This window comes from Schistocerca gregaria, chromosome 4 (assembly GCF_023897955.1).
Source record: "Schistocerca gregaria isolate iqSchGreg1 chromosome 4, iqSchGreg1.2, whole genome shotgun sequence".
NCBI classification, from domain to species: domain Eukaryota; kingdom Metazoa; phylum Arthropoda; class Insecta; order Orthoptera; family Acrididae; genus Schistocerca; species Schistocerca gregaria.
The window spans coordinates 561,274,943-561,300,966 of NC_064923.1; the positions used below are offsets into that span (position 1 = coordinate 561,274,943).

At 40.4% G+C, this 26,024-nt stretch overlaps 1 long non-coding RNA gene across 1 annotated transcript in view; it reads right to left on the minus strand.

The window, feature by feature from the left end:
- Window positions 1–22,561, minus strand: part of LOC126267948 (uncharacterized) — a 94,394-nt gene extending 71,833 nt beyond the window's left edge. The window contains exon 1 of the long non-coding RNA XR_007549052.1: window positions 22,480–22,561. This is a non-coding gene — a long non-coding RNA (uncharacterized LOC126267948). The remainder of the gene's footprint in view (window positions 1–22,479) is intronic.
- Between the last annotated feature and the right edge of the window lie 3,463 nt (window positions 22,562–26,024).

Sequence of the window (26,024 nt, forward strand, 5' to 3'; positions counted from 1 at the left end):
ATAAAAATGTATAATCTGCTTTAACATATTCAGCAACACCTCTTGCAACTTCCCAAAAAGTTTCATGTCAATATCGTCAGAAGTTTCTGTTTTATTTAGAAAAAGGAATTTAAAATGTTCAAAGTCACCCCACTTTACGGTACTACAAATGATATATTGTATTTTAAATCAGGGAGCAGGAAATGCATTAGCAGAAATGTTACATGATGAAAGTTTATTATAATACAGGCAGTTCCAAGTCTTCATCCATGAAAAGAAAACACTCCATTCAAATGTTTCTCTCAAATCTTTTAGAAACGCTTTTCGCCCTATATGGACAGATAGAACAAGAGATATGAGTATGTTGCGTCATCGGATTCATACAAGATGGAGCAGACATATGGGCATGTACTGTTGCCGATCTTTGTACATATTATGAACAATTCGAGAGATCTTTTCTGAAAAAACTCTCGTCACCTTCGCTTCAGGAGAGGCTTCAAAAGTGGTGTTCGAACCAGAACTGTTCAAGTCACGCCAAGATAATCTTCGTCGCTACTTTGAAAAGTATTTGAACTTGAAACGTTACTGGGGTGATCCCGTGTTTTCGTGAGGTGTAACCCGTGTATTAAAAACACCATTACCATTCCATATAAGGGGAAAGTTAATACAGGAACCAGATCGTAATGTAGAACAGTTTCTTTCGATCTTAGATTCACTTGATATTATTAATGGAGACATGCAGAGTGTGCAGAATAACAGACCAGCTTATCCAACCTAATTCATACACGCAGAATAATGTCAACTGCATGGCATAGCAAAACATGCAACCACATCTGTGTACAATAATAACAATAGCACAAATTCAAATGTAGGCAATCCAAACAAAATACGAGAAGCATGTAATAATAACAACTATCGACGCGGAAATATTCACAATTACAGTCTAGACAAAACACAAAACTCACCATACAAAAACAATCCGCAACCACAGCATCACGGAAACAATGATGGATATGGTGGTTTTTCATAATTTAATAACCACCAAAGTCATTGGCAACCACCACCGAGTGTTTCGCAGCAAAACAGTAATTTAATGAATCATGGTCAACTAAGCAACACCAAGACAAAACGGTGACTGGAACACAGAATATCCGACTGTAAATATTGTGGAGGTGGCGAGTGAAGTCACTCCAAGTACCACACATTCGACAAACTGAATAAGTTCACAACTCACCCCATGTAACGAGCGAGGAATGGGTGAGGGACAATGATACAATAACAGGCATATTTCACTCACCGAATGAAAAAATTTGGAAGTTTGTAGTAAGTTCTTATGGGACCAAACTGCTGATATTATCGGTCCCAAGGCTCACACACTACTTAATCTAACTTAAACTAACTTACGCAAAGGACAACACACACACGCACGCACACACATACCCGAGGGAGAACTCAAACCTCCGATGGGGGGAGAGGGGGGGGGGGAGGCCACGCGAACTGTGGCAAGGCGCCTCAAACTGTGCGGCTACCCTACGCGGCTGCACTGAATGTAAAACAGTACACAAATACACTTCTACTAAGGCACAACCATGGCACAAGTTTAACAGATGAGCTACTTGGGGACCATAGTGCTGATCACCAGTAAAAGAGATATTACTAGAACGAATAGAGATATTGTAGGTGGTGTACCGACGAGTATTATGATTTATTGTCTTTGAACTACATTATCATTGAATTGCTTTGGTGAGGTATTTTCAGTGCTAGACAAATTTCAGTTTAAGGTACTGTGATTACTTTTAAGGGGAATCATACCATTGTACTGTGACGGTTACAAGCTGAGGCTAACCCCTCACCTGTGGTCGAGTGGGAGGTCGCCCCGGGGTGAAGCAAACTGCGAAAGACTTCCCAGGAGGCTGCACGTATGGCCTCCCTGGTTTGTCTGACAAACAGGTTCCAGGTGCTGTCTGTGGCTGACACTGTCGCTGAGCCTGATGCTGTCACCTGTCCTGTTTCAGAGGAAACCACTCAGCCCGGAAGATCTGGGCAATTGCAGAGGGTGGGATTATTGGTAGTTGGGAGCTCCAACGTTAGGCACGTTATAGGGTCACTTAGGGACATGGCCGACAAGGAGGGGTAAGAAATTCAATGTGCACTCCGTGTTCATACTGGGTGGAGTCATTTCAGATGTGGAAAGGGTCCTCCCGGATGCCATGAAGAGCACAGGGTGCAGCCAACTGCAGGTGGTGGCTCACGTCGGTACCAATGATGTGTGTCACTTTGGATCAGAAGAGATTCCTTCTGGTTTCGTGAGGCTAAGCTCAGCCGAAATTTTTGCGAAGAACCTAACAATGTTCCGAAAGGATAGGCTAAACATGGTTGGCAGTGGGGTATTTGTTGCTGTCAGAAGTAATTTAACTTGCCGCGAAATTGAAGTAGATACTTCCTGTGAGTTAGTATGGACAGAGGTCATTGTTGGCAACCGGAATAAAATAATAATTGGATCTTTTTACTGACCTCCCAATTCAGATGATACAGTTGCTGAAAGCTTCACAGAAAACTTGACTGAGTCTGATTTCAATCACGTAACCGACTCATACGATAATAGTTGGAGTTGACTTTAATTTACCCACGATATGATGGCAAAAATACATGTTTAATTGCGGAGGTACGCATAAAATATCATCCGAAATTGTGCTAAACGCATTCTCTGAAAATTATTCGAGCAGTTTGTTCATAAGCCCACACGAATAGTAAACGGTTGTGAAAACACACTTGATCTCTTACAACAAATAATCCTGAGTTAATAACGAGCATCAAAACCGATTCAGGGATTAGTGAACACAGGGTTGTCTTAGCGAGACTGAATACTGTAATCCCCAAATCCTCGAAAAATAAGTGAAAAATATATCTATTCAAATAAGCAGATAAAATTTCACATGACGCCTTCCTGAGAGACAATCTAACTCATTCCAAATTAATAATATAAGCGTAGACAAGATGTGGCTTAAATTCAAATAAATACTATCGGCAGCAGTTGAGAGATTTATACCAAATAAAATAACGAACGACAGAGCTGATCCTCCTTGGTACACAAAACGGGTTAGAACACTGTTGCAGAAACAACGAAACAAACGTACCAAATTTAAGCAGCCGCAAAATCCCCGAGATTGGCGATCTTTTACAGAAGCTCAGAATTTAGCCCGGACTTCAATGCGAGATGCCTATAACAGTTTCCACAACGAAACTTTGTCTCGAAACCTGGCAGAAAATCCGAAGAGATTCTGGTCGTATGTGAAGTATGTTAGTGGCAAGAAACAAACAATGCCTTCTCTGCACGACAGCAATGGAGATACTATCGAAGACAGTACTACGAAAGCAGAGTTACTAAACACAGCCTTCCGAAATGCCTTCACAAAGGAAGACGTAGTAAATATTCCAAAATTCGAATCGAGAACAGCTGCCAATATGAGTAACGTAGAAGTAAATATCCTCGGAGTAGTGAAGCAACTTAAATCACTTAATAAAAACAAGTCTTCTGGTCCAGACAGTATATACCAACTAGGTTCTTTTCAGAGTATGCTAATGCATTAGCTCCATACTTAACAATCATACACAACCGCTCGCTCGACGAAAGATCCGTACCCAAAGACTGGAAAGTTGCACAGGTCACACCAATATTCAAGAAAGATAGTAGACGTAATCCATTAAATTACAGGGCCATATCTTTAACGTTGATGTGCAGCAGGATTTTAGAACAAGTATTGCGTTAGAACATTATGAATTACCTCGAAGGAAACGGTCTATTGACAAATAGTCAACATGGGATAAGAAAACTTCGTTCGTGTGAAACACAACTAGCTCTTTATTCACATGAAGTGTTTTGTGCTATTGACAAGGGATTTCAGATCGATTCCGTATTTCTGGAAGGCTTTTGACACTGTACCACACAAGCGGCTCGTAGTGAAATTACGTGCTTATGGAATATAGTCTCAGTTATGTGAGTGGGTTTGTGTTTTCCTGTCAGAGAGGTCACAGTTCGTAGTAACTGACGGAAAGTCATCGAGTAAAACAGAAGTGATTTCTGACGTTCCTCAAGGTAGTGTTATAGGCCCTTCGCTGTTCCTTATCTATATTAACGATTTTGGAGACAATCTGAGCAGCTGTCTTTGGTTGTTTGCAGATTACGCTGTCATTCATCGTCTAATAAACTCATCAGAAGACCAAAATAAACTACAAAACGATTTAGGAAAGATATCTGAATGGTGTGAAAAGTGGCAGTTGGCCCTAAATAACGAAAAGTGTGAGGTCATCCACATGAGTGCTAAAAGGGACTCGTTAAACTTCGGTTACACGATAAATCAGTCTAATCTAAAAGTTGTAAATTCAACTTAATACCTAGGTATTACAATTACGAACAACTTAAATTGGAAGGAACACATAAAACACGTTGTGGGGAAGGCTGTCCAAAGACTGCGTTTCATTGGGAGGACACTTAGAAAATGTAACAGATCTACAAAGGAAACTGCCTACACTACGCTTGTCCGTCCTCTTTTAGAATACTGCTGCGCAGTGTGGGATCCTTACCAGATAGGACTTATGGAGTACATCGAAAAAGTTCAAAGAAAGGCAGCACCTTTTTGTATTATCGCGAAGTATGGGAGAGAGTGTCACAGAAATGATACAGGATTTGGACTGCACATCATTAAAAGAAAGGCGTTTTCGTTGCGATGGAATTTTCTCACGAAAATTCCAATCACCAACTTTCTCCTCCAAATGCGAAAATATTTTGTTGACACCGACCTACATAGGGAGGAATGATCACCAAGATGAAATAAGGGAAAGCAGAGCTCGTACGGAAAGATATAGGTGTTCATTCTTTCCGTACACTGTACGGGATTGGAATAATAGAGATTGTGAAGGTGGTTCGATGAACCCTCTGCCAGACAAATATGATTTGAAGAATATCGATGTAGATGTAGACGTAGAATTACAACTAAAACAGCATTCCATAATTTGAGCTGCTTGCACACAGAGTTGAGCAGAAGTAACCAGTATGTAATCAAGTATGGCAACAGTAACTCACAATGAAGACTACACACGCTGCTATTCAATACAACTACTCCAAACAATGTAACAGTTTGAACAATTTGCACTGCTTTCATAATGTAGACCCAGTAAATTACATAATCGACGCAGGTAGTAATTGTAAGCAAAACGGCACCTACATGGTGAGGAAAACACGACGACACATTTGAAGTACCACAGCTCAATGCGAAAGTCGTAAAGGGCCACCCAACCGTTAATCGTACAAGAATGACCCTGGATGAGTAAACAGTTTACCCACCAGAATTAAAACTGCTGAATGTGGCCGAAGCAGGTCTTGGCATGGTGGTAGGATGCAGACAGTTATATTCAGGCATCTGCACGGCATCACTCCCCTCCAGACGTAGCAAGGCCCCAGTTCCAGTGGTAGCGTGAAGTCTCCACCACGTCATCCACTCACGAGTGTTACTTCCATAATAAACTCCAGCCTTGCATGGCGCACCATCGCCCATGGCACGACCAGTACTGCAATGACCACGACTGACGGGATTAGTCTGTAACTTCCACCGCGTCTCGCTGCTGTGCCGACCCCCTTCAAATCGTTCTGTGTTCACCTAAATAGGTGCACCGTGGCAAAGAGCGGCCACAAGAAAGAACTGCCACACCAACCGCTCCAGAGATAAGTTACGGCTCAGGACTGATGAAAGAAATCGACTGCTGCCAGGGACTGTGGAATCAATCTTACAGTGCTAGTCTAACTACAAGCTGACTTGCATGGAGTTTTATAAATACGTAAAAGGGAAAAAAGACTTGCTGAAAAAGGTGAAATCTTTCTAAAAATATGGTGTATAAACTACTTCCACAGCAACAAGTTCCATGTAGTTGTATTCCAAATAAAAGTTAATTACATTACATACAATTTTTCCTTCATTTCTGCCCCTCCATCTCAGAGTGCCCCGAGAGGTCCCAGCTAGATATAGCAACCCTACTCCTGTGTTACCCAAGAATTTCTACTTGGCCTTGTCTTTTTACCTCCTTGACACCCTCTTGCCTTCACTATTCCGTGTCTCAAAGCTATCCATCTGTCTTCTACCGTATTCCTTTCCCCTGCTCTTGACAATCGTAGCCCAATGGTCCCTCTGAAACTCTCAACAACCTCTGGTTCTTTCAACTTATCGAGATACCATCTCCTTAAGTTCCTTTTTGCAATTTCTTCAGCTTTAATTTACTGTTCATAGCGAGTAAATTGTGGTCATAGCCCACATCTGCCACTGGAAATGTCTTACAGTATAAAATCTGATTCCTAAATCTTTGTCTTACCATTAATTAATCAATCTGAAACCATCTGGTATCTCCAGGTGTCTTCCACATGTACAGCCTTCTTTCATGATTCTTATACCAGGATTTAGTGATAATTAAATTGTGCTGTGTGCAAAATTCTACCTGATAGTTTTCTCCTTTCACGCCTCCCCCCCTCCCCCTCCTCCCCCTCCCCCTCCTCCCCCCCCCCCCTCCCTGCTCCACATTCACCTACAATTTTTCCTGCTCTTTCTTCTTATACTGTCGAATTCCAGTGACCTATCACTAATTGGTTTTAGTTTCCCTTACTATATGAATAATTTCTATTATCTGATCACAATTTTCTTCAGTAGCTTCATCATCTGTTCATTATTAAATGTACTCCTGCATTACCCCTATTTGATTCTCGTTTTATAACCCTGTATTTATCTGACCAGAATTTCTATCTACGACCAAACTTCACTAATTTCTACAATATCAAACTATATCTATTACCTTTTTTAAATTTTCTAACCTACAACCTGATTAAGGGCTCAACATTCCACACTACAATCCATAGAGCGCCAGGTTTGTTTCTCCTGATGACGACATCCTCCTGAGTAGTCCACACCCAAAAATCAGAATCTGGAACTGTTCTACCTTGCTTTCAACTATTCACAACACCAGCACAGCAAGGCCATTTTAGTTTATGTTAAAAGGCCGTAACAGTCAATCATCCAGACTGTTGCCCCTGCCAACCACTTCCTTTTCAGGAATCACAAGCTTGTCTGGCCTCTCAACATATATCCCTCCATTGTGGTTGTACCTACGACTATCTGTATCGCTGAGGCATGCAAGCCTCCAAGCCATTGGCAAGGTCCAAGGTTCATAGGGAAGGATTAGATTAGTTCTAACACAATAGACACCTTACAAGACTTATTTTTAAGGTCTTACGCAGAGTCCAAAGAATGGCATCCAGTGTCTGAATAAGGGGGCGGTAACAAATGATACATCGCTTGTTTGGAAAGAAGTTCTTGAACTGTCCCTCTTTCTGTACCCATTGTACACTACCTTTTGTCACCACCTGATTATGGACGAATAAAATATGTTCTGTATTGTTAGAACGAAGAAAGAAAGATACATAGAATATTGCAGGACAGGTGACATTAACAGAAACCTCGTCCAGGAAACAAAACCCAATCTCATTCATAGACTGTGACAGACGATCTTTCAAGATCCACTGGACATTTCCAAACTGTTTCAGTTGTTGCTCTTAGCTGGTCTTCTTTAGAGGAAATTAAAAAGTAACATACTCATAAAAGTTTTTAAAGAGTTTTTTATCATTCATCAGCCTTCTGACGTTCGATGCTGCCTGCCACGATCTCACTTCCTGTGGAAATCTCTACTCCTCACACACAACTTTCTCAATTAATTGTTCCATACATTTCACTCTCTGTGTTCCTCTACCATTATTGCCTTCTAAACCTCTTTCTAATACCATGGAAGCTATTTATTCATCTCCCAACATGTGTTGTCATTCTGTCCGCTCTTTTCATCAACATTGTCCACTCATATCTCACCATGTAGATTATGGGGAGCAGCACGTGTTTCTTATTGTATAATCCACTTAATTATCAACATCTCTTTTAAAACATCTTAAGTGCTTCTTTTCTTTTGCGGATTTCTTGCAGTCCATCATTCCCTTCCACACAACGCTGTGCTTTAGACAAGAGTACATCCAGAATCTGTGAAAGGGTGGTGGGACGGAATAAAAGGGGAGCGGCAGATAATTCGGGGAGAAGGGGTGGTCTCACGTTACTTTTGTCATGAGTAACGAAATAGTTGCGATATTTTACTTTCAATTTCCTCTGTGTACACTTGTTACTAATCAATATGTTGCAGTTTTCTATTTCAAACCGATATTGGATTGATACCTCTGTCTGACTGCCGAAACAGGCTCCAAGTTCGGTTTTCCTAGATCTTCTTCTAGAAGATGTTAGCTGCCCAGGCTATGTTCTCAGAACTTCGTCTCAGATTAATGCATATGTCGTACAAATAGAATTCCCTGTTTGTCTGTGCTAGTATGCTTCTTATCTCCTCTTTTATTCGTTCGTTTTGCATTATATACAAAAGTAGCAAAATTCCTGCACTCCATCCAGTTTTTGTGTTAAGCTTACTGCAAATGTCATTTCTACTGCTTATTTAGTGCTTCTATAGTTTATTGAAAATCTTCATTGTGTGCTCACATGAGTATTCATTCCACTGAGACGGTTATGCAGTTCTTCTTCACTTTCGCAAAAAATACCAGTCTCATCAGCGATTCTTGTTGTTTACAACCATTTACAGTGAATTTTAATCCCACTTTTAATGCTTTCATTTATTTCCTTCATACAGAATAGTAGATGGTTTTACCCCTCTCTGGCACACAAAGACGCAATAACAAGTTAGTCTCTCCTTGAGTCGTTTCAAGTGCTCTGTGATTAGTCGGTGCCATCCTTGAGAATGAATTTTGCAAGAGCCTGGAACATTGCTTGGTGGCGATTAACAGACTGCAATTCCTTACCCCTGTAAATCCCAGCCGTAATGCATAGCTGGAGACTTCAGTGGCCTGTCTATAGATTTCAACTGTGAGACTTTCTTCCACTACAGCAAGTGCCAGAGCGTGCTGAAAGGTTATTCCTCCGAATTTTTTATGTAAAACGTCTTCCGGCTTTTTACACAGAACAATATTTATTACTATTCTTCACCTTTATTCCTTATGTCTACATATTTACGGTGCTCTGGCGCTAGTGGGCTCAGAATTGTAAAATGTAACATGGTAGTATGTAACGTAACAATGTCGGTGCGTGAGAAATAGCGTGCCGTAATCTAGTTTCGAATTCGAAGAGTTACATGGAATTCCCTCTCCGTCAGCATGACAATGCCGTACCACACACGAGGGCTACGACATTTGCAAAAATCCAACGCCTTGAGTTCAATGTCATTGATCGTACTCCTTACAGCCCCAATAGGCTCCATCCGAGTTTCATCTCTTTCCAAAACTGGAAGAATGCCTTTGAGGATATCTCTTTAGAGACGAAGTGTTGCAAGAAGAGGTGAGATTGGGGCTCCGTCAACAAAGTCAAACTTTCTACATTGACTGTATTAACAAACTGGTCTCTCGTTGGCAGAAATGTGCTCTTCGCCAGGATGACTATGTTGAGAAATAAGTATGTAGAAATGAAGAATAAATATGTGGAATGTTAATAACGTTTGTTTTATTTAAAAGGCTTTAAGAGTTTTCGCATTAAAAATTCGGAGACATTACTTTTCAACGCGTCCTCGTTCATATGGACGGATATTGCTCGTTTATGAAGAGAAAAACTGTACCAACAGTGAATCGAAAAACCTGTGTAGCAGTACAACCTTATATCTGACCTCTGGATGTTAGCACAATCCTTATGACCACCAAAACAGATATGGAACTCCGTACAAACATTTAATACGGGACCATCTCGTTTCGACACCATACAGCCTCAAAACTGGTACCTTGTTACATTGTTCCTGTATTTGCTCGACATAGAGCCGGGCTAAGAGGGGACTGGAGGGCGGCACAACCTGGGTTTACGGTCCTGCGGGCCCTCCAGCATCACACCATTTTTGATCGAACCACAAACGAGCGTAAAATATGTTCAGTAAATAGGAGGAAGTTTGGACATAGAGACCCCATATGTATGCCAGTCCTGACAAAACTCTACCATCTGGTGAGCAAGATGTATGAGACAGGCGAAATACCATCAGACTTCAAGAAGAATATAATAATTCCAATCCCAAAGAAAGCAGGTGTTGACAGATGTGAAAATTACCAAACTATCAGTTTAATAAGTCACGGCTGCAAAATACTAACGCAAATTCTTCACAGACGAATGGAAAAACTGGTAAATGCAGACCTCTGAGCAGATCAGATTGGATTCCGTAGAAATGTTGGAACACGTGAGGCAATATAACCTTATGACTTATCTCAGAAGAAAGATTAAGAAAAGACAAACCTACATTTATAGCATTTGTAGACTTAGAGAAAGCTGTTGACAATGTTAAGTGGAATACTCTCTTTCAAATTCTGAAGGTGGCAGGGATGAAATACAGGGAGCGTAAGGCTATTTACAATTTGTACAGAAACCAGATGGCACTTATAAGAGTCGAGGGGCATGAAAGGGAAGCAGTGGTTGAGAAGGGAGTGAGACAGGGTTGCAGCCTCTCCCCGATGTTATTCAATCTGTATATTGAGCACGCAGTAAAGGAAACAAAAGAAAAATTCGGAGTAGGTACTAAAATTCATGGAGAAGAAATAAAAACTTTGAGGTTCAGCGATGACATTGTAATTCTCTCAGAGACAGCAAAGGACTTGGAAGAGCAGTTGAACGGAATGGACAGTGTCTTGAAAGGAGGGTATAAGATGAACATCAACAAAAGCAAAACGAGGATAATAGAATGTAGTCAAATTAAACCGGGTGATGCTGAGGGAATTAGATTAGGAAATGAGACACTTAAAGTAGTAAAGGAGTTTTGCTATTTAGGGAGTAAAATAACTGATGATGGTCGAAGTAGAGAGGATATAAAATGTAGATTGTCAAAGGCAAGGAAAGCATTTCTGAAGAAGAGAAATTTGTTAACATCGAGTATAGATTTAAGTGTCAGGAAGTCATTTCTGAAAGTATTTGTATGGAGTGTAGCCATGTATGGAAGTGAAACATGGACAATAAATAGTTTGGACAAGAAGAGAATAGAAGCTTTCGAAATGTGGTGCTACAGAAGAATGCTGAAGATTAGATGGGTAGATCACATAACTAATGAGGAGGTACTGAATAGAATTGGGGAGAAGAGGAGTTTGTGGCACAACTTGACAAAAAGAAGGGACCGGTTGGTAGGACATGTTTTGAGGCATCAAGGGATCACAAATTTAGCATTGGAGGGCAGCGTGGAAGGTAAAAATCGTAGAGGGAGACCAAGAGATGAATACACTAAGCAGATTCAGAAGGATGTAGGTTGCATTAAGTACTGGGAGATGAAGAAGCTTGCACAGGATAGAGTAGCATGGATAGCTGCATCAAACCAGTCTCAGGACTGAAGACCACAACAACATATATGTAAAATATAAACACAGGTACCTGCTTACCTTTTATTAGGTCGTGGCATTTGTCTCTGGATGTCTTCAGAATTTTCAGATTTTTTGTAAAGTGCTGCATGAAACTTAACAACTGTACAATTATATTCAGTTGTCTGCTTGACTTAGTTATTCTACATGAAACGTTCTTTTGATTGTATGCCGCCTACTCAGGCGTAGTACCCTGAGGTGACGAAAGTCGTGGGCTAACGATACGCATGTATACAGATGGCAGCAGTATAGAGTACACGGCATAAAAGGGCAGTGAATTGCGGGAGCTGTTATTTGGACTCAGATGATTCCTGTTAAAAGGTTTCCGACGTGATTATGGTCTCACGACAGGAATTAACTGACTTTGAACGCGGAATTGCAGTTGGAGCTAGAGGTATGGGACGTTCCATTTCGGAAATCTTTATGGAATTCGATATTCCAAAATCCACTGTGTCAAGAGAGTGCCGACAATATTAAATTTCAGGCATAACTTCTCACCACAACCCAGTGGCCAACAGCCTTCACTTGACGACCAAGAGCAGCGGCGTTTGCGTAGAGTTGTCAGTGCTAACCCACAAGCAACACTGCGTGAAATAACAGCAAAAATCGATATGGGACGTACGATGAACGTGTCCGTTAGTACATTGTGGTAAAATTTGACGTTAATGGGCCATGGTAGCAGACGACAGTCACAATTGGCTTTGCTAATAGCCCGAAGCCGCCTGCAGCACCTCTCCTAGGATCGTTACATATTGGTTGCATTCTAGAAGACTGGTAAAACGTGGCCCCATATCACTTTGTAAGAGCTGATGGTAGGGTTCGAGTGTGGCACAGACCCCACGGAGCCATGGATCAAATTTTCAACAAGACACTGTGCAAGCTGGTGGTGGCTCTATAATGGTGTGGGCAGTGTTGACACGGAATGTACTTGGTCCTCCAGATGTTGGTTACTTGGAGGCCATTTACAGTGATTCATGGAAGATGGCTCTGAGCACCATGGGACTTAAAGATAAAAAAATTAAAGCAAAAAATCTAAAAGAAGATCAAGATATAATTCTATTTAATAATCTAATTTCACCTACCATCTTAACCTAAGGACATCATACACATCCATGCCTGAGGCAGGATTCGAACCTGCGACCGTAGCAGTCGATTCATGGAAGACAAGTTTCCAAACAACAATGGAATTCTTATCGATGACAATGTACCATCTCACAGGACGACAATTGTTAGCGATTGATCTGAAGAACATTCTGGACAATTCTAGCGAATTTTTTGGCCACCCAGATCACCCCACGTGAATCCCATCAAACATTTATGGGACATAGCTGAGAATTCAGTTAATGCACAAAATCTTGCAAAGGCAACACTTTTACAGTTATGGACAGCTATAGAGGCAGCATGGCTAAGTATTTCTGCAGAGGATTTCCAAGAATTTGTTGAGTCCATGCTACATCGAGTAGCTGCGCTACGCTGGGTAAAAGCAGGTCCGACACGATTTTAGGAGGTATCCCATGACCTTCGCCACCTCAGTGTATAAGTGCAATTCAATAATACACGCTAAAGTGCGGTGAAGAACGTACGAGTGATTTTTTAATTTTATGACTAAAGTATTGCGTTCTAAAAATTATTTTCTCAGACGCTATAAATGATTATTACACACTTTATTTTATGAATACGAAAATCCATCTAGATGAGTAGATTTAAGCAACTGTTTGTACCGACTGTAGATCTCAAGGTTAACACAAGTCATCTACAATGTATATGCCGAAATTAATTATTCAACAGTAGCTGGAAAAAGGTAGGCTGGATATTACGTTGTGCAGGACTCGAGATTATGACAATGTCGCAAAATGTCAGATGTACATGGAGGAGTACAACGAAAAATTTGAGAAGTCAGTCCAAAAGCTCTGTTCAGACCCTGTGCTAACTATTTCTTAAATCTGTCTGTAATTCATGCATTCTCATGTGTTTCCTTTTAGCGTCACCTGTTTTGGAACTGTAGAGAGGTTATATTCATTCTTCTCGTCATCTACATATAGATGGAAATTACTTGTATAAAAAGAAAAAAAATGGAAAAAGTTTGAAAACATTATGAGAGACTTGCTGGAGTGCTCATTACAATTCACTTAATCGTAAAAGAAAACACGGAAACAATTGTGAGCGCTTTGGAAAATATGCCACATCCACCTTGATCACATTGATATTAGATTCGAGTAAGCTTGCTCCTTTCGGCTATACAGGGTCTTCGGAAATTTCCATTACAAACTTCTAGGACTTGTAGTGGAGAATGAGTATCTAATACTTTGAATAAGAACCCTTGTCTGGGAACGTACCGTTTCTATTCTACCATTGATACCAGCGTCGCTGCTCAACTGACATAGCACTTCCAGCTTGTGTGGCAGTTTTCCGAAAGGACCACCCTGCTATTCGGAAAACCACAATTTGACCCCTTTCAAGCTCTCTTAGTTGGCTATAGAAAGCACTAATATGTCTCCATCACATGGTTACCTGCTTGCTTCCCATGTTTGCACCACACATTCTTCTGGCTGTGAATGTTCCCTATTAAAAGGTAGACACAGATAGCGCTATTGTAGTTATGCCACTACACTATCTTCGTCAGACAACGTTGAAACCATTATGAATAAATGTTCCATCAAATAAGACCGATTGAAGCAAATCCGAGCTACACCAGGAACGGAAATGGCAATAATAGTAACAGTAATAATAATCACGACCAACCATCTTATCCGCGAAGACATAGAAACTGATTAAATGGAAACAACAATTATTATTATTATTATGGAAATTTCAATAACAGTGCCGCGAGAGGCAGTTTCAGGAACAACAGAAATTTTAATCGATTTAATCCTATGTATGGGAACGCAAGACAGTTCTACCAACAGCCACAGAATAATAATAATAACTACACGAACCAATCGAGGCAATACCCACCAAATTCACCTCAACAGACAGAATGGAATCACGACTCACCACAACAACCGATCGTTACTGAAATAATTGACGAACCAAATAGCAATCGTAATACAAATCAGTCAAATTAATCGTGACCACATCGTGCCCCTGTGGAGCGGTCAGGGGATCTGTTAGGGGCGAGTCAGTAAAAGTGCAAGTGTTACGATAAATGACGGTGAGCTATTAACTGAAGAGTTGACGAAAGATTTAACAAAGTGTCAGAATGAAAGATCGAGTGTTCCTGTATCGGAGGTATTTCTCGAAATAAAGGAGAATCCAACGAATGTAATACTAGATACCGCCGCTTCCGCCAATGTCATCTCAGGCGATCTTTTTAGGAGAATAGTTAAGAAGAGGAAGGTACCAATTTTACCGGTACAAAACTGTAAAATCATTGGAGCTGTAGGAGCACGCTTTCCAAATGTCAAAGTACAAACCCAATTGGAGATGAAGATGAGAAATGTCGAAATAAGATGCCCGTTCCTTGTAGTAGAGAAGTTGCTACTGGATTGTATTCTTGGTATTGGGAGTATGCAGGAGTACGGATGTAAAGAACGACCGCGGTATTTTATTTGTTTCACAGTTTTAGCTATTGAAAGCACGCCTCATAACAAAACGAAAGGATATTTGAGGTCACTTCACGGTAGTTGGGTAAGCAAACCACAAGAACACTTTCCATAAATTAAAAAGATGACAGGAAAATAAACTTTAGCTAAACAAACAACAACTCCTACAAAGGCTCTTCTTTCATCTTAAAAAATTGCCTACCGTGTAACAAAGAGCAATAAACCGCACGCCATAGAGGGATACCTTATTTTACTAGCTGCTTTCGACACTGCGTCTACTATGACAGGTGAGTTAGCTTCCAAGCACCTACCAAAGATGCCGTTTCCAGACAACGTTATTAGTTGTCGAATACTAGATATGGCTGACGACATTACTGATCAAAAAGAAGTAGTATCGGTTTATTTTTTCATTGAGATTCGTGGAGAGGATTACCAGAGGACAATATAACTCTAGTAATCCCACAACCATATTGCAGAAGAAGGAAAAATGCCCAGGAAAAGAAACCAAGCCATTTTTAGTGTCGACTCAGAACAGGGAAGGAGAGCGGACCATGGCACCTATGGCTGTGTGTGTGTGTGTGTGTGTGTGTGTGTGTGTGTGTGTGTCACAAGTCACGTGATCCTGCTCCAGTATTTGATTGGTAGGGTGGCTTTGCTTACGACAATTCGGCCTATTCAGACGCGACCCAGTCGATTGTTGTACCAGAGGAAAGTCAACTGATAAAAAGGTGGCCTCTTTGTAATACTCAAATAATAAAAGTTTCTAGCATTTGGGGCCTGGAAGAATCTTGTAAACACCATCTCATCTCCTCTCACAGGGGGACAAATCGACATTCTCAATGGGTCCTTAAGTTAGTGCTAACAATTATTACGTTTCTTTAAACAATTCAACTCTTGGAATGTGAACCGAGCGAGGTGGAGCAGTGGTTGGACACTGGACTCGCATTCGGGAGAACGACGGTTCAATCCCGCGTCCGCCTATCCTGATTTAGGTTTTCCGTGATTTCCCTAAATTGCTCCAGGCAAATGCCGGGACGGTTCCTTTCAAAGGGCACGGCGACTTCCTTCCCCGTCCTTCCCTAATCCGATGAGACCGATGACCTCGCTGTCTGGTCTCCTTCCCCAAAACAACCAACCGATCTTGGAATGTGAGTACCATGGGTAACAGAATAGATAGTAAGGCTCATGCACAAGTGGGCTGCAAACTGTGATGTCATCGTGAACCCTCTCGCCATGCCACACTGCATTGGAACTAGCAGGCACACAGGGCACACATGTTTAAATCATACACAGGTATGAATTTAATTGAGATTTTCTAAGTTTAGTGGTTAATGGTGTGGGTTCCTGTAGCCATGTCCTAGTTTATAAACCACGGGCAACGTATGAGTGGCCAAGTAAGTGGTCCCGACAGTCGGGATACCAGTTAATCTGGAATAAAGCTGGGCATCTCGGACATATTCTGAGTTGTGGTCACCTTTGTGCTCGTACGGCAAAGACTACCAAATCCACCGGTTAGTCCCTCAACCGTTAGGGGTAAAATTCAATGGGACTCGGGGCAAGTAAGGCCAGCAATCTGCTTCCCTGGTACTTTAAATACGATGCTGGCAACAATCAGAGCAAAATGCCTCGGACCTTTGGAGGTGACGAAGTCCCATCTCTAACTGACAAACCAGGGACTCCTAAGATACGACTCGGAAAACAAATGGTAACGAGATGGGGGACTATTAATATCAATGGGGGCTACTCTGGGAAGAAGGTAGAGCTGGCAGAGGCTGCAAGTAAGATGGGGCTGGACGTTTTAGTTGTTAGTGACATTCGGGTAAGGGGTTACAAAGAAGAGGAAGTGGGAGAATACAAGCTCTACCTGTCAGGAGTCAAAGCAGGAATAGCACAATGGGGTGTAGGACTTTACATCAGGAAAGAAATGGAACCCAGCGTAGTTGCAATAAGGTATGTAAACGAACGACTGATGTGGGTAGATTTGACAGTGCCTAGCAAGAAAATTAGGATTGTGTCAGTATATTTGCATTGTGAAGGGACAGATCAAGATAAGATAGATAGTTTTTATGATGCACTCAGTGATGTAGTTGTTAGAGTAAAGGACAAGGACAGTGTTCTGCTCATTGGTGATTTTAATGCCAGGTTTGGAAATCGAACAGAAGGGTATGAAAAGATTGTGGGTAAATTTGGAGAGGATATGGAGGCCAACAGGAACTGGAAACAACTCTTGGATTTCTGTGTCAGTATGGGCTTAGTAATCACAAACTCCTTTTTTAAACATAAGAACATTCACTGGTATACTTGGAAAGGCAGGGGAACCAGATCTGTCATTGACTATATAATAACAGATCAGGAATTCAGGAAAGCTGTGAGGGACACACGTGAATTCAGGGGGTTCTTGATGACACTGATCATTATTTAATCTGCAGCGAAATTGGTATTGTGAGGCTGAAAGTGCAGGAGGTCAAGTCCATATGTAGGAGGATTGTTGTTGTTGTTGTTGCTGTAGATGTTGTGGTCTTCAGTCCTCAGACTGGTTTGATGCAGCTCTCCATGCCACTCTATCCTGTGCAAGCCTCTTCATCTGCCAGTACCTACTGCAACCTACATCCTTCTGAATCTGCTTAGTGTATTCATCTCTTGGTCTCCCTCTACGATTTTTACCCTCCACGCTGCCCTCCAATACTAAATTGGTGATTCCTTGCTGCCTCAGAACATGTCCTACCAACCGATCCCTTCTTCTCGTCAAGTTGTGCCACAAACTTCTCTTCTCCCCAATCCTATTCAATACCTCCTCATTAGTTATGTGATCTACCCATCTAATCTTCAGCATTCTTCTGTAGCACCACATTTCGAAAGCTTCTATTCTCTTCTTGTCCAAACTATTTATTGTCCATGTTTCACTTCCATACATGGCTACACTCCATACAAATACTTTCAGAAATGACTTCCTGACACTTAAATCTATACTCGATGTTAACAAATTTCTCTTCTTCAGAAATGCTTTCCTTGCCTTTGACAATCTACATTTTATATCCTCTCTACTTCGACCATCATCAGTTATTTTGCTCCCTAAATAGCAAAACTCCTTTACTACTTTAAGTGTCTCATTTCCTAATCTAATTCCCTCAGCATCACCCGACTTAATTTGACTACATTCCATTATCCTTGTTTTGCTTTTGTTGATGTTCATCTTATACCCTCCTTTCAAGACACTGTCCATTCCGTTCAACTGCTCTTCCAAGTCCTTTGCTGTCTCTGACAGAATTACAATGTCATCGCTGAACCTCAAAGTTTTTATTTCTTCTCCATGGATTTTAATACCTACTCCGAATTTTTCTTTTGTTTGCTTTACTGCTTGCTCAATATACAGATTGAATAACATCGGGGAGAGGCTACAACCATGTCTCACTCCCTTTCCAACCACTGCTTCCCTTTCATGTCCCACAACTCTTAAAACTGCCCTCTGGTTTCTGTACAAATTGTAAATAGCCTTTCGCTCCCTGTATTTTACCCCTGCCACCTTTAGAATTTGAAAGAGAGTATTCCAATCTACATTGTCAAAAGCTTTCTCTAAGTCTAAAAATGCTAGAAACGTATGTTTCACCTTCCTTAATCTTTCTTCTAAGATAAGTCGTAAGGTCAGTATTGCATCACGTGTTCCAGTATTTCTACGGAATCCAAACTGAGTAGGAGGATAAGAGTGGAGAAACTTCAGGATAAGGAAATCGGGCACAAGTACATAACAATGATCTCAGAAAGGTACCAGTTACTTGAATGTAGTCAATTACAGTCATTGGAAAAGGAATGGACAAGGTAAAGGGTCACAATACTAGAAGTGGCTAAAGAATGTCTTGGAACAGTAGTGGGTAAAGGTAGGATGAAGGAAACAGCTTGGTGGAATGATACAGTCAAGGCAGCCTGTAAAAGGAAAAGGAAGGCTACTTACTAGAACTCAGGTAGACAGAGAAAGTTATGTTGAAGAAAGAAACAAAGCAGAGCAGATAATTACAGCATCCAAGAAGAAATCTTGGGAAGACTTTGGAAACAGGTTGGAGACTTTGGGTCAAGCTGCTGGAAAACCATTTTGGAGTGTAATTAGCAGTCTTCGAAAGGGAGGTAAGAAGGAAATGACAAGTATTTTGGACAGGTCAGGAAAACTGCTTGTGAATCCTGTGGATTCCTTGGCCTGATGGAGGGAATATTTTGAAGAGTTGCTCAATGTAGGTGAAAATAAGATCAATAATATTTCAGATTTCGATGTACAATGGGATACGAATGAGGATGGAAATAGGATCACATTTGAGGAAGTGGTGAAAATGGCAAATTAAGTCGGAACTCATCAAATACAATGGAATGTCAGGTCTTAAATGGCTACACAGGATAATTGAAATGACCTAGGAATCGGGACAGGTTCCATCAGACTGGACAACAGAAGTAACCACACCAATCTTTGAACATGGAAACAGAAATGATTGTAACAACTATAGAGGTATCTCTTTAATCAGCGTTGTGGGTAAAATCTTCTCAGGTATTGTTGAAAGGAAAGTGCGAGTATTAGTTGAGGACCAATTGGATGAAAATCAGTGTGGGTTTAGGCCTCTTAGAGGTTGTCAGGACCAGATCTTCAGCTTACGGCAAATAATGGAGAAGTGTTATGAATGGAGCAGGGAATTGTATCTATGCTTTATAGATCTAGAAAAGGCATATGACCGGGTTCCTAGGAGGAAGTTATTGTCTGTTCTACGAGATTATGGAATAGGAGGCAAACTTTTGCAAGCAATTAAAGGTATTTACATGGATAGTGAGGCAGCAGTTAGAGTTGACGGTAAATTGAGTTCATGGTTCAGAGTAGTTTCAGGGGTAAGACAAGGCTGCAACCTGTCTCCACTGTTGTTCATATTATATATGAATCATATGTTGAAAACAATAAACTGGCTCGGTGAGGTTAAGATAGGTGAACACAAAATAAGCATTCTTGCATATGCTGATGACTTAGTTGTGATGGCAGATTCGATTGAAAGTTTGCAAAGTAATATTTCAGAGCTAGATCAGAAATTTAAGGACTATGGTATGAAGATTAGCATCTCCAAAACGAAAGTAATGTCAGTGGGAAAGAAATATAAAGGGATTGAGTGCAAAATAGGAGGAACTAAGTTAGAACAGGTGGACGGTTTCAAGTACTTAGGATGCATATTCTCACAGGATGGCAACATAGTGAAACAACTGGAAGCGAGGTGTAGCAAAGCTAATACAGTGAGCGCTAAGCTACGATCTACTCTCTTCTGCAAGAAGGAAGTCAGTATCAAGACTAAGTTATCTGTGCACCGTTCAATCTTTCGACCAACTTTGTTGTATGGGAGCGAAAGCTGGGTGGATTCAGGGTACCTTATCAATAAGGTTGAGGTTACGGATATGAAAGTAGCTAGGATTATTGCAGGTACTAGTAGATGGGAACAATGGCAGGAGGGTGTCCACAATGAGGAAATCAAAGAAAAACTGGGAATGAACTCTATAGATGTAGCAATCAGGGCGAATAGGCTTAGATGGTGGGGTCATGTTACATGCATGGGAGAAGCAAGATTACCCAAGAGACTCATGGGTTCAGCAGTAGAGGGTAGGAGGAGTCAGGGCAGACCAAGGAGAAGGTACCTGGATTCGGTTAAGAATGATTTTGAAGTAATAGGCTTAACATCAGAAGAGGCACCAATGTTAGCACGGAATAGGGGATCATGGAGGAATTTTATAAGGGGGACTATGCTCCAGACTGAACGCTCAAAGGCATAATCAGTCTTAAATGATGATTATGATGAGTGCATCATCATCATCATCATCATTATTATTATTATTATTATTATTATTATTATTATTATTATTATTATTATTATTATTATTATACACTAATGCTTTGGTGTATTATTATTATTATTATTATTATTATTATTATTAAAGTTTATATTAGTTAGACTATTTTTTCAGTAGTCAAGAGAAATGCTAGTGTAAGCCTCCAAAGGACGTCAACTTCTTTCACCATCTTTGAGGGCACTATTTTTTTCTGGGTGAAGAGACTCCCACAGCTTAGACCACATAAACCCATACTGTGAAGAAACCTCCTATATTGTTACTTTAAACTGACTGTTTTAATAGGTTTTCTTTTTCTATTCTGGAACGTTATATTACAACTCTTTTTTATTTTTTTTCAGTTTTTATGTTAGTAGAATAATTCTGTAGGTTCTAGCTCAGTCTTTATAAGCAAGCTCTTTCCTTCAATTTACTCATTCATTCACCAACTCACAAAAACTTTCCTAGAACCTACCAAATAAATCTATTACAGTCCATTTCTTACATCTAAGTCACTTATGTTCATTTAAAAAAAGCTTATTTTATACTAAATTACTTAGAAAATTAAGAGAACTTAATATTTTTTCTTATCATTTCCATTTGTTACAAAAACGTATTTTTTCTCACACAAAGTGCACATAAGAAAAAATAAATTAATTTGTTAAATAAGAGTTTTCAGTTTCCATAATTCTTTCTTCAGAAGCGATAAAATTCTTATGAACCATTGTATGTAAATGTTTTTTTTAAAGGCTTATTTACAACTTTACCACATTCACGAGTTTAATTTTCTGGTAATATTTTTTACATTGTTTACATACACTAGAATAATAATCTGTTCGATACTTATATTTATGAACTTCAATAATATTCTTTTTATTCAGGCAATCACCACACTGCATTAGCTGTTTGGTATTGTCCATTTAAAGATTATAAAATTAAAATTAAATTTTGAAAAATTTCGCCAAGTGGAATAAGAATAATGAAACTCATTGTTCTTATTTTTAAGTTTCTTCTTTCCTTTATAGCTCAATTTCATTTACTCTTCTTCAACTAATTTAAAGGTTCCAGTCAGTAATTAATTTTGAATATCTATCTGATGAAATAATCGTAAACTCATTATTAAGTTCCATATAAATTTTCTCTCCATATCTACCGTTTAAATATTCGCTTCCAATAATGTTATATAAAATATTTACATCTAGCTCGTTTATTTTTTAAAACTCTTTGGAGTTGTTAACACTGTTGAGCTTCTACAGAAAGATTTTCATTTATATGGGAAAAAAATTTAATATGGAAATAATTTCATTACATAGGCTTCCGTGGCCAGACTGACTCTGGCTGCAGAAGCCTACGCAATTATATTAGCAATCTGTATGAACAAGAATCACACAGTAACATCCGCAATCTGAAGAAGAAAGGGAAACTTCTGAACAATCTTATCTACTTGAAGAGGTGTCCGGATCATGACATTGCACCTAAATTTCTGCAGTTTAAATTTAACATTGACACTGAGAAAGCAAGAAGCATCTACAGGCGATCCAGCAAATGCCTTCTGAAGGAGCGTATTCAGCGGATGCGAAGAGAACTACTCGACTTCAACTACAAACAATTGCTGCAAATACATCTTCTGCTATCCGGAATAATGTCGACAGAATCACTCACATGGAAGGGCATGCAACTAATGGAACCGCCGCCATTCGCCAGAAGAAGAAAGTTGAGCAGCCATAATCCGTTCATCATAAGAATAAACCTGATGTAAACAAACACAAACGCAATGATTGGTCAGAAGCTGTATCAGACGTACACTGTTGACGTTATGCTCTTGGAAGTAGGTCCTATTTATGTAGTACAATTCTTACTACGAAGTTACGTTAAATGAAACTTTAAGATATTCTAATGTACTAACAACCATCAACTTTTTCTTAATCACGCTTTAGCTACGTAGTTTTTATTTCAAAAATCGTGTACAGTCACAGCTTCTGCAGCATTGTGCTCAGACTGTCACGCTGTTAATGCGTAGTATGAAAATGGCTGAGGCCACTTTCTGTTCTGTAGTGAAACGCGCGTTTAACACAGTTAAGAAGTATCGAGAAATAAACTGTTCGTAATATTTTTCATAAATTTACGGAGATAATCGAGTTTGAAGTTTTGTATACAACGCACTTGATGAACATACAACGAACGTGTAGCGTAGTTGGTAGCATAATGGTATGTGAAGAGGTTATTTGTGCTTTGGTTATGACCATTCTAGTATCATTCTTTTTTCTCCTTCAATTTGAAATACCTACATCTCGAAATTATAAAACTCATCATCATTTTTATGAATAATGCACGTCTTCTTGTTTCTAACTTCTTATTGAACGCGATATTCCTGTTTCCATTTCAAATACAAATTCTTAATTATTGATGTTACGAAAGACTGTTCATGAAAGTAGTTTAAATTAAGAAAAGATAAGAATTTAATTTTAAGGCAAAAATTAAATATCGTAGAAACATAAAAACAATTGTTTTCACAGCATCGAGCACATCATACAAATGCTGCATTTTTACATTTGTTACAATATGAACCCAACAGAACTGATTTGGAGCAAAGTCGCGAGATTTGGCCTGAGAAGTAACAAGACTGTTACCAGACGTACTGGAACTAAAGCACGCAGCTTTTTCACATGTCACTGCCGAACGCTGACGGGATATAGAACGGCTCCTCATAAAAGAAAAAGAGAAAATGCTCTGCCTGGTTGGCTTACTGGATTCTGTTGTTCATAGGCTCGTTATCAAGACAGCAGGTGACACTCCCAGAAGTGAAATGTATTTCTCGAATTTGTATAAGGAAGGAGCTAAGAGATTACCAGACGACTGACTGTAAGGAAAACCTGAGTGGCTTCAATTTTTAAGTATTTGTGAAATCCTTCAATAATCTTCTACGTTACACAGCTTATGCTGAAAAATTACCCTGCGGTTAAGTCAGGAATTTTCTTCCTCATTCTTGTTTTCAATAGTACGTCAGCTAAATACGATGATGTGTTGCAGTTTTCGTTTTGTCGTCTAAGGAGCGTACTTTGGGAAATCTGTAGTGTATTATTTCATTCTGTTTAAAAATTAAATGAAATTCGAAGCTGTATTTCTCCTCTGCTCGTCTCTTTTTACCTGTGAATTGCTGCTGGCCACGTCACTGTAGGCTAGCTGTGCCAACTGTCCGGCCAGTGCTGTCCGAGTTAAATGCGCCGGTAAAGCTGTTGTCCCGTATTGTCGCTAAATCTATGTGCGCGTAACATACAACACAAAACGTACCCTTATTATCGTACGTGACAGTACTCGAGACAGCTTGGCTCCAGTCTCACGTGAAACGAAATCCGATGAAATTTCCAGCAAACGCTGAAGAACAAATAGTACAATGTTTACATTAGGTTTATTCTTATGATGAACGGATTATAGCAAACACGACACGGAACACTAACCCTCGACTGGATACATCTCGAACAGTGGTGAACCTTTCATCTCATCCCATCATCAACGCAGCCACAGAAACACTAGCTAAGGGACTAAACTTTGCCGTAACATCTGATCTGATTCCTAGGGAAAAAATCATCGAATCTGTGGAAACAGCACTCCGGCACACATCTGCGACAGAAGCTGAGAAAATTAGGCAGGAAACCATTCGAGTTCTACTGCGACCCAGCCACGAAACACAACCTTAGCCGAGAGGAAAGGGCAGCTACCAAGGAACTGAAGAACAACGACGAAATTGTGATATTAACAGCAGACAAAGGCAATGCTACTGAAATCTTAGACACCGTGCAGTATGAAGACAAGATGAAAGAATTATTAAATGATCCCATCTACAAAGAGCTAAGGGCGGAACCGACAGCGAAGATAATTCGAAAGACGCAGGCCTCGAGAATTGACCTGACACAGCGAAGGGTCTTGTTCACAGAGTACCAGTCGCTGCTATAATTTACAGTGTTCCAAAGATATATAGGGAAAGTTATCCTTTGAGGCCAATAGTGAATGGGATCAATTCACCTGCTTACAATCTGGCAAAGTATTTAGCCTGCAAATTAAAATGTCTAGTTAGCAAGACGAATTCTTATGTGAAGAACCCTACGCATTTTATGGAACGCCTAAAGGGAGAAACAATTTTACTTACAGACATCATGGTCAGCTTTAACGTAAAGTCACGAATGTGCCAGTAGGCGAAACTATCCGCGTCCTTTAGGAGCGTGTCCCCCCACGCATAAGCGACCTCGTTAAGTTGTGCCTGACTTCAACGTATTCAAATACCAAGGAAAATACTTCGAGTAGACAGACGGCGTAGCAATGGGATCTCCCCTATCCCCGCTGGCAGCCGACATATTCATGGAAGCCTTTGAAGCAACGTCCCTTGGTTCAGCTTCTTTACGTCCACGTTGCTGGTTCAGATACATGGACAACACATTCGCTATATGGCCTCGTGAAACGGAGCTACACAAGTTTCACGAATATTTGAACGATACGCACAGGAATATACAGTTCACGCTTGAAGTAGAGAAGAATGGAGCCATTCCGTTTCTAGACGTCAAAGTATACGGGTCAACGGAGGGCACATTGTGGCACAGAGTATATGGCAAGCCCACATACAAACAAGTATCTGGACGCTCAATCCTACCACAACCCAGAGCGGAAGAACTTGGTCATCCGTTCTTTGGCAATCTGTGTGCAACACCTTAGTGATGCTCACAACATAACACCTGAGCTTAAAAGGCTACGCACAAAGTTCCTAGCAAATGGCTACAGCCATACGTCGATCCACACAGCCTTGTCGGCGAATACAACTAGGCAATATAAGAAAGAAATAGACAAACTGCAGCCACCAGTGCACTTACCTTTTGTGGGAAATGTTACAGACCGAATAGGCAAACACCTTCGCTGGGTTGGGGTGCAGTCTGTCTTCTATAGTGGTCGAAGGATCCAGGACGTGTTATGCTCCACTAAGGACGAGGTGGAAACATTACACACCGCGGATGTGTACAAGGTGGAATGGGAATGTGGAGAGGCATACATCGGGGAGACTGGCAGGCCAATAGCAATGCGCATTTGGGAATGCGAGCGCTATATTTGTGTAGGGCAACACAACAAATCTGCAGTGATAGAACATCAGCAAGATTGCGGAAAAGAAATAAAATTCAGCGAAGCATGTGTGTTGGCCAAGCAGCCAGTTTTGACGAAAC